Here is an 8143-nt window from a genome sequence, read left to right as displayed (position 1 = left end):
AGGGGGAAGAAAGAGAGGAGAAAAAGAAAATGCATCATGAAAACAGAAATTTTTTTAACTTTTTAAAAGATAAAATAAAAAAGACACTACAGCAGAAATTAGGTATAAACCATGCCATATGCCAAAGTAAAGTCAAAATGGATACATGATTTTGAAATGAAGAATGATACCATAAACAGATTAGGGGAGCACAAAATAGTTTACCTCTCAGTTCTATGAAAAAGGAAAGAGTTTAGGTCAAAACAAGACATAGAAAATTTTATGAGATGTAAAACAGATAACTATCTTATAATAAAAAATGTTTCTATACAAATAAAAGCAATGTAACCAAAATTAAAAGGCAAACATAAAACTGTGAAAAAATCTTTACAATAAGTGTCTCTGACAAAGAGACCTTATCAAATATGTAGTGAACTAAGTCAAATTAATAAGAATACAAAGCATTTCCCAATTGAAAAAGTCAAATGATATCAACAATTCTAAGATGGAGAAATCTTTAGTCATATGAAAAAACGGTTCAAATCACTAGAGATTAGAGAAATGCAAATTAACACAACTGAGAGGTATCACCTTACAACCCTCAGACTGGCTAACATGACAGAAAAGGAAAATGATAAGTGGAAAAATCAAGACATTGCTACATTGCTGGTGGAGCTGTGAACTAATGCAACCATTCTGAAGAGAATCTGAAGCCATGCTCAAAGGACCATCAAACTGTACATAGCCTTTGAAACCAGCAATACCATTTCTAGGTCTGAATACCACAGAAATTAAAGATAAGAGAAAAGAACCTACCTGTACAAAAATATTTATAGCAGTTCTTGTTGCGATGGCAAAAAACTGGAAACTAAAGGGAAGTCCATTGATTATAGAATGGCTTAACAATTTGTGCTATATGCTTATAATGGAATACTTTTGTGCTATAAGAAATGACAAGATGGTCACAAATGACCTGGAAAGGCTTATATGAAGTGGTACAAAGTGAAGTGAGCAGAGCATAATAATGTATAATGATCAATTGTAAACTATTTAATTACTGTAAATAAGGTAGGGCTCCAAGACAACTCCAAGAGATTTATGACAAAAAATTATATCTACTACCATAGAAAGCCTAGATGGAGTCCAAATGCAAATTGAAACAACATTCTTTATTTCCTCCATGATTTTTCTCAAGTGTAGATAATATGTTTCTTCTTTCACCATATGATGAAAATAAAAATATATATTATATGATAACACATGTACAACTTTTTAAAAAACTTAGAGTATTCCTTGCAGCACAGCATAAGGCACACTAATTGAACTAATTTATAAAGGTATAACTTCTCATTTGAAACATTTTAAGGTTACTTTCATTTGTCTTTTCCTTTACATTTCCCTGTCTTAACTGAAACACAAAATTTCTTAAGAGAAAACTACATAGCTTGCATAGTCTCAGAAGATTAAGATGGATATATTTCTCCAAAAGTGTTCAGTATTGCTCTGAGCCATTTGTCTTGGGACATTTAGAAACAATAACCAATTGCTTTATGGTACCATGCAAGAAGAATTCCAAAAGAGGACATACAAAAACAGTATTCCCCACATGCTTGAGAAAGTAGCATTAGCTTATAGCATGAGGTTGTGGGTCGAAGGTCCAAAGGAAGCAAAGGTGCTGTTGGAGGTGACAGAGAGAACATCAGGTGATAGTTGAACTCCAGGTTTCACTTAAAAATTAGACAAAAAACAAAATGTTATCCCAATTGTAATTCTCAAGACATCAAGCAGTTTTTTGAGAGAATTCTTTGTGAATTTGATATTAAGAGATTAGATCCCTCCACCAAGACTATGTGCAGACTAGATGCTTTTGCCGAACAGGAGTTGAAAATATATATCTTAATATGAAAAGCAGTAACAGCTGAATAATTGAAATTTCATACCTTTCAAGAAACATGAAGCAGCCTCAGATGCTCAAGATTTTTATTTTTTTTCTTTTCCACTTTGATTACATTCAGTTATTATATTTTAATCTTTAATGTGACTATGCCATCCTTTTTTTATAGGCCAAAAATGTTAATTGGCAAAAAAAAGACAAATTAAAATCTACCTTACACAAAACTAAATGAGAAAGAGATCGATCTTGATTCCTATGCCCATTAGGAAACTCAGTAATCCAAGGCTCATTTGTTTCCAAGTTCTGTCTTTTGGGCATTTTGTATGGAGGTCACTTATCCTAGAGCAGATAATATTTTGTTGACGTTGTCTTATCCATGACACAGTGATGGTCTATGTTCCGTTTGAGAAATGGCTTGCCAGATTATCCTGAGAACATAAGTAGAACTCTGGAAAGTGAATGATTCTACCCAAGAAGGACTCATCTAAGTGTGATGACCCATGGAACTAATAGGTGATGCTTTCTTCTCATTAACCCTGATAGAGATAGAAAAATGTCTTTGTGATGGACAATAATCTGCAGAGGCCACTGATATTTGTCAGAGAAAATCTAATCTGGAAAGGTTGCTATTACATTCCAAGTTTCTCCAATACACTATACCTTGTGTACCTTCTCCTTGTTCCAATTATTTTTGTATTGTCTTCCCGTGTTAGAATTCAAGCTCACTGAAAGCAGTGGTTGTTTCTGCTTGCATTTGTATTTCTAGCACTTGGCATATAGAGCACTTTTAATAATGAATTCTAGGTGACCACTAAACCACTTATAACATGCTTTTTTTCTGGAATTTTAGCAATATACATTGTGTGCATTTTTTCAATTTAATTTTGACAAAAGAGATGGAATTTTCAATTCATATGAACAAGCACTTATTCAGCTCTTTATATGTCTAAAAGGACAATATACCCTCTGCTTAGGCATTGCATTTTAGGGAATATGTAACAGAACAAAAATGTAATCATTCCTCTTCTTGTAGAACTTGTGTTATATGACATTGCTAGAAAGAAAAGAATACATACAATATGCAAATAGATAAGTATAAAAATAGCTACTTAAAAAGAGAGAGAACACTATCTGCAATGAGGATCATGAAAGTCATTCCATCAGCAACACAGCAATCGAGGTTGTTAAAGAGGCAGAAGTGAGGGATGAGTGTATTCCAGGGATGGAAAAGAGTCTGTGAAAAGAAATCTAGAATGTCCAGATGATATAAGTATATAAGCATGTTAGCTAAAACGAATTTTGTGATGATTAATGACTTGTTCTTAATAGTTTCTAGTTGTTTTAATAGCTCCCTTGATTTTTTAAAAATGTTTTGTAATTAAACACATCGCCATATTCTCCTTTTTTTCCCTATAGTTTGGTATTTGGAGTCACTGAATGAGCCAGTGGGTTTGGAGGCTGCAAGAAAGGAGAGACACCTGTAAATTTTGATCACCACCATGTTTATTAGCCTAGTAGTAGATGGAAGGATAACTGATCAGTCCCATACAGCAGAGCAGCAGGATACACTACACAAGCAATAATCAAGGGGAGTGAAGGAGTATGTCTATGTAGTACAGAAAACACGAATTTTCACTGAATCTCAAAGAGCCTTCCTCACATGGACTATCAGCATTGGTCCATCTCCAGATTAAGAGTGCCTCAGTGCTGATCAAGCCAGAGAATTTTATTCCATCCTAGGGGTTTATCAGGAGAGGAAAAAACTCAGAGCCCCACTGTGAAGTTTTTAGAACTATACCAGCATTTCTACCAGGATCCTTATAACTAAGGGTGAAGACCTAGAGTAAACCGTTTGTTTTAGGCTCATTCCCTGATCAGTGTTGTTTTTAATTTTTACTCTAATTAGTTGATGGTCACATAGAGGCAGCTATTTCAGAAATGACATGGAACTATTCCATTTCTGTCTATTAAGTGATAGAGATGCTCATATGTGCATACATATGTGTAACATGCTTGGTGCTCATCATAATTAATACCTTCCAAAATTCTTTTTTTCAAAAATGTGATTATGATACCCAGGCAACAGACCTTCTGAGATGTCCATATGTCTTTGGCCTCTTTCATTTATTGATCCTGAAACAAAGTATTTATAATTATTTTTCCATTACTGTGTTCAGCTTTTTAAAATTGTATAAGATGAGATTGTCTATTGTCTATATGTGATTTTATTTGAAAGACCTTGTCTAGTTTTTTTATTGCCTTTCTTTATATATTCACCCTCTAAAATAAGATATAAATATCTTCATGATGGAATTTATTACTGTGATCTGCATAAACCCTTTAAAGGCAGGATGAACCAATGTTCTATGAAATGATTCTTCTTACCTATAGCCTGTATTTGCTTCTTCGCAGAGATCTATTTTTCCAGTTAGCTACAAATTCATTGCTTTTTGGTTTCATTTATAGCAAAACTATAAATATTGATTTGGATCATATCCTTCATTAGTATTGTATGTATACTAATTTGATGGCTAGATTTATGTTTAAAGTACCCAAATACTTGATCAATGACACATGTAAAACCCATAGGGATTGTGAGTCAGCTATGGGAGGGTGTTGGGAGGAGGGCAGGGAAAGAACATGAATCATGTAACCATGGAAACATTTTCTTAATTAATCAATAAAAATTTTAAAAATAAAATGAAGTACCCAAATAATAGTAAAATATAAATCATCTCAAAATGGCTATATTTTAGAACCATTGGTCTTATACTCCTTTATCACCATCCAATTTTCTGCTACTTTGTCATGGACTATCAGAAGATATCCTTATAGAATAAGAATAATTTTATGTTTTTCTATGTTTCAGAACTGTAAAAAATATCTTTTCACTTCAACTGTATTAAATGCTTCTTTGAGTGTTTTCTCCCTCAAAGTACTGTCTTCCCTTCATTTATTGCCTCATACCTCTATAAGATTATTTTCCTCTGTATTCCACTTTTCCACTTCCATTGATGTTTAATTCCCAATCAAAATAAGTTCCTTCAAGGAAAAAAAGTTATTTTTTCTTTTCACTTATATTTGTATTCCCCATACTATACCCAGTGTCTGGTACATAGTAAGCACTTTCTAAATGGTTATTGATCAAACGATTATGCTTGATTCTAGGTAAACAGAATCTCTGATTCAAGACATTTATAATTTAACAGATTAAATCAGTTGAATACAAATCACAATTGTACATATTTGAATTTGGAGAGTAGGAAGTCAAACCAAGATAGCTGAGTAGCACCAATTATTGATGAAAAATTCACCTCAAAATGCTTCTCCACATACCTAGAATAAACATGAGACCAAATTGTGATGAGATAATCCAGGAAAAAAGTCACAGTGAATTATTTTGCTAATTTAACCATAGAAAGACAAATAGGGATGTCTGAACTAGAGGCTAGAAGAGTCTGAACAGAGACTAGAAATGGTCTCTGCTCTGGTAGAGATATATTTATCTATATATGCCCAATTGAGCAAAACAATTAAAGAGACAAGTTATTCATTATGGTAAGATGAGAACTAGACACATACTGGGTCATTGAGACCTCATGCAGGCTTCAGGAACAGGTGCCAAATGGCAATTTTCATGCCCATTACCCAATTCAAGGTTACAGATCCAAAAGAAGGCAAATTAAGAAGATCTATGCCAAGGAGCCTTGTTACATGATAAGAGTGCAAACTATGTATAGTCTGGAGCCCACTGAGTCTGTAGCTTTGAGTATATATTTATACTTACATGTATACCAGTTCTATGATCTAATGGAAGACGAAAAGGACCCTTAATATAGCTATCTATCTATGTATCGATCTGTCTATCTATATGTCATCTGTGTATCAATCTTTCTCTTTACTACACTATTTTGAACATGAAGCGAACACAGAAACTGAGCTCCAACAAAAAGGGGGACCAAGGACCATTGGAACCTGCCTAAAATGGTCTCCCTCATCACCTCTTCCTCTGAGCTTCCTTCATTTTACATCACTTACCTTCTACCTTCTGCAGGAGACCTTTCTCCACCCTAACTCTTTTGAAAATAGTGAATTATAAAATTAACTTCCTTTTATATTATCTATAATTGGTATATAGATACCTATTTGAATGTTGTCCTTATTATTCCCCTCCTTGTCCTTAAAACATGAGCTTCTTGATAACAGAGAAGATATTTTTGCCTTTCTTTGCCTCCCCACTATTTACTAAATTACCTGACACATAGTAGGTGCATAATAAATGCCTGACGACTAAGAAATTATAAGACAGATGCTGAAAATATTTGAATGGAAAAGGTGTCTTTAATTTGTATTACCTGAATATTCAAGGTAACTGGAAAACATGTAAAGCAATTGATTAAAGGAAGTAGAGGATAGATGGCTTAGTGGGGAGCATAACTGATTTCAAGTCAACAACTCTCTTCCATGGAAGACAGAGATAACCTAGAGAGAATAAGTAACTGAATGAATGAAGATAGAGAGGAAGATTTTATTTTACTGCAAGCAGACTTTAGAGTTATTATTACTGATCCACGTCTGACCCTTCATGACCTTATAGACCACATTGTCCATGGGATTTTATTGTCAAAAATGCTAGACTTATTTTCCATTTCCTGATCTAGAGATATCACAAGATTTTGTGAAGTTAATATGATATAACATAACATAATATAAAATGATGTAACAGCAAAAGCAAAATGTTTGGCCCATACCATTAAGAGGTAGTAGGATCTTTTTCATAGAAGATTGAAAAAAAAAAGATGAGGTAACCATTTATTAAAATTTTACAGAGGGAATTATTGTGGATAAAATTTGGACTAGATTCTCTTTAGCATTCTTTCTAATTGAGTGATCCTATGATTCCCTTAATGCCCAGTTATAGTTGTTTTAAATACATTAATTACTCTCTCGACATATATTGATTGAATACAGTGATTCGGATGACCAAATATAAGGAAGAATATTTCTTTTTATGTTTTTATTAAACTTTTCAAGAAAGTTGATGAAGATTGAAGGAGGGTGCCAGTGTTTCATTCAGAAGTGAAATTTGTGTTTCAGGAATCAAAGTTATCTGATTATTAGCAAAACAAAATTTATTATATTGCACAAAAGAAGAAAAGGAATGGAACAATTGAATCTCTAAGAAAGAAGATAGTCTAAAGAGGGTAGATAGTTCCATTTACTTTATCATAATTTCCAATGTGTACAATGTGTTTAGGTCCATGGCATCACTTTGGCACCTACAGAGCCATTTATTTTTAAGGAAAATGCATTCATCATTATAAATACATATTCATATGTACTTATTTTCATAGTAAACTAACACATGTTTGAGGCTAAATAATATGAAATTAAATGAATGAGGTTTAAATTATTCTAAGCTATTAAATAGGACAATAGCTAATGTTTAGATAGAATATTTATTTTACATAACACATTATTATCATTTGTAAAGGTAATTTTATACTGTCAGATATATTGGAGTGACAGGACCTTATGACCATGAAGGAAAAAAAGTAGGGCTCAAATAATAAGTAATTCAAATTGAAAGAATACTATCATGGGACATAATGCAATTTAAAATGAATTGTTCTTGCTGTTATTTTTAATCAAACTTATTGAAGTGCAAAATAATAATAATTTGCCTCCTTGAAAATTGTTTTCCTCCAGAGTTTATTGTGTTCTAGAGATGCAAAATGATACTTAGCTAAAGTTTTGGATTAGGTAACTACTAACTTAAACTTATCCACAAGAGTGCTCTTTAAATAACATAATGCTTGTAGGGAACATGTGAAAATGTGAAGACTCAGGGCTTGCTAGACAATTAAAAAATGCATATGCATTTTTGTATCCAAGGGCCCTCAGAAGATCATAGAAGTCTAGGTCTCTTCCAATTTTGAAGGCCTTCAAGATAATTTTTTTTAAAAAAATTAAGATACAGTGTTGTATGAAAGGAGAGAAGGTTAGCACTCCCCTTGATAAGGATGGGAGAGGTCCTAGTGGCCTTTACAACACACATACAGTTAAGGCATTGCCACCTACTCTGTGGCATCTAACCATGTTTTTTGACATCAGCAAGACAGTGTATGATAAACCCAAAGAGCCCAACTTTTGGGACATGAATCCACTATTTGACAAAAACTGCTGGGAAATTTGGAAAACAATATGGGAGAGATTAGGTCTAGATCAACATCTCACACCCTACACCAAGATAAATTCAGAATGGGTGAA

The 8143-nt window shown here is 33.1% G+C and overlaps 1 non-coding gene across 1 annotated transcript; it reads left to right on the top strand.

Annotated features, from left to right (window-relative positions):
* Window positions 1–7852: 7852 nt before the first annotated feature.
* Window positions 7853–7980, top strand: LOC123253179. The gene has a single exon (XR_006506565.1). It is a non-coding gene; the product is annotated as a U6atac minor spliceosomal RNA (small nuclear RNA).
* The last annotated feature ends 163 nt before the right edge of the window (window positions 7981–8143 follow it).

This window comes from Gracilinanus agilis, chromosome 6 (assembly GCF_016433145.1).
Source record: "Gracilinanus agilis isolate LMUSP501 chromosome 6, AgileGrace, whole genome shotgun sequence".
Classification (NCBI taxonomy): domain Eukaryota; kingdom Metazoa; phylum Chordata; class Mammalia; order Didelphimorphia; family Didelphidae; genus Gracilinanus; species Gracilinanus agilis.
The sequence above is the reverse complement of the archived record's forward strand: the minus strand, read 5'-3'. Positions and strand labels throughout refer to the sequence as shown.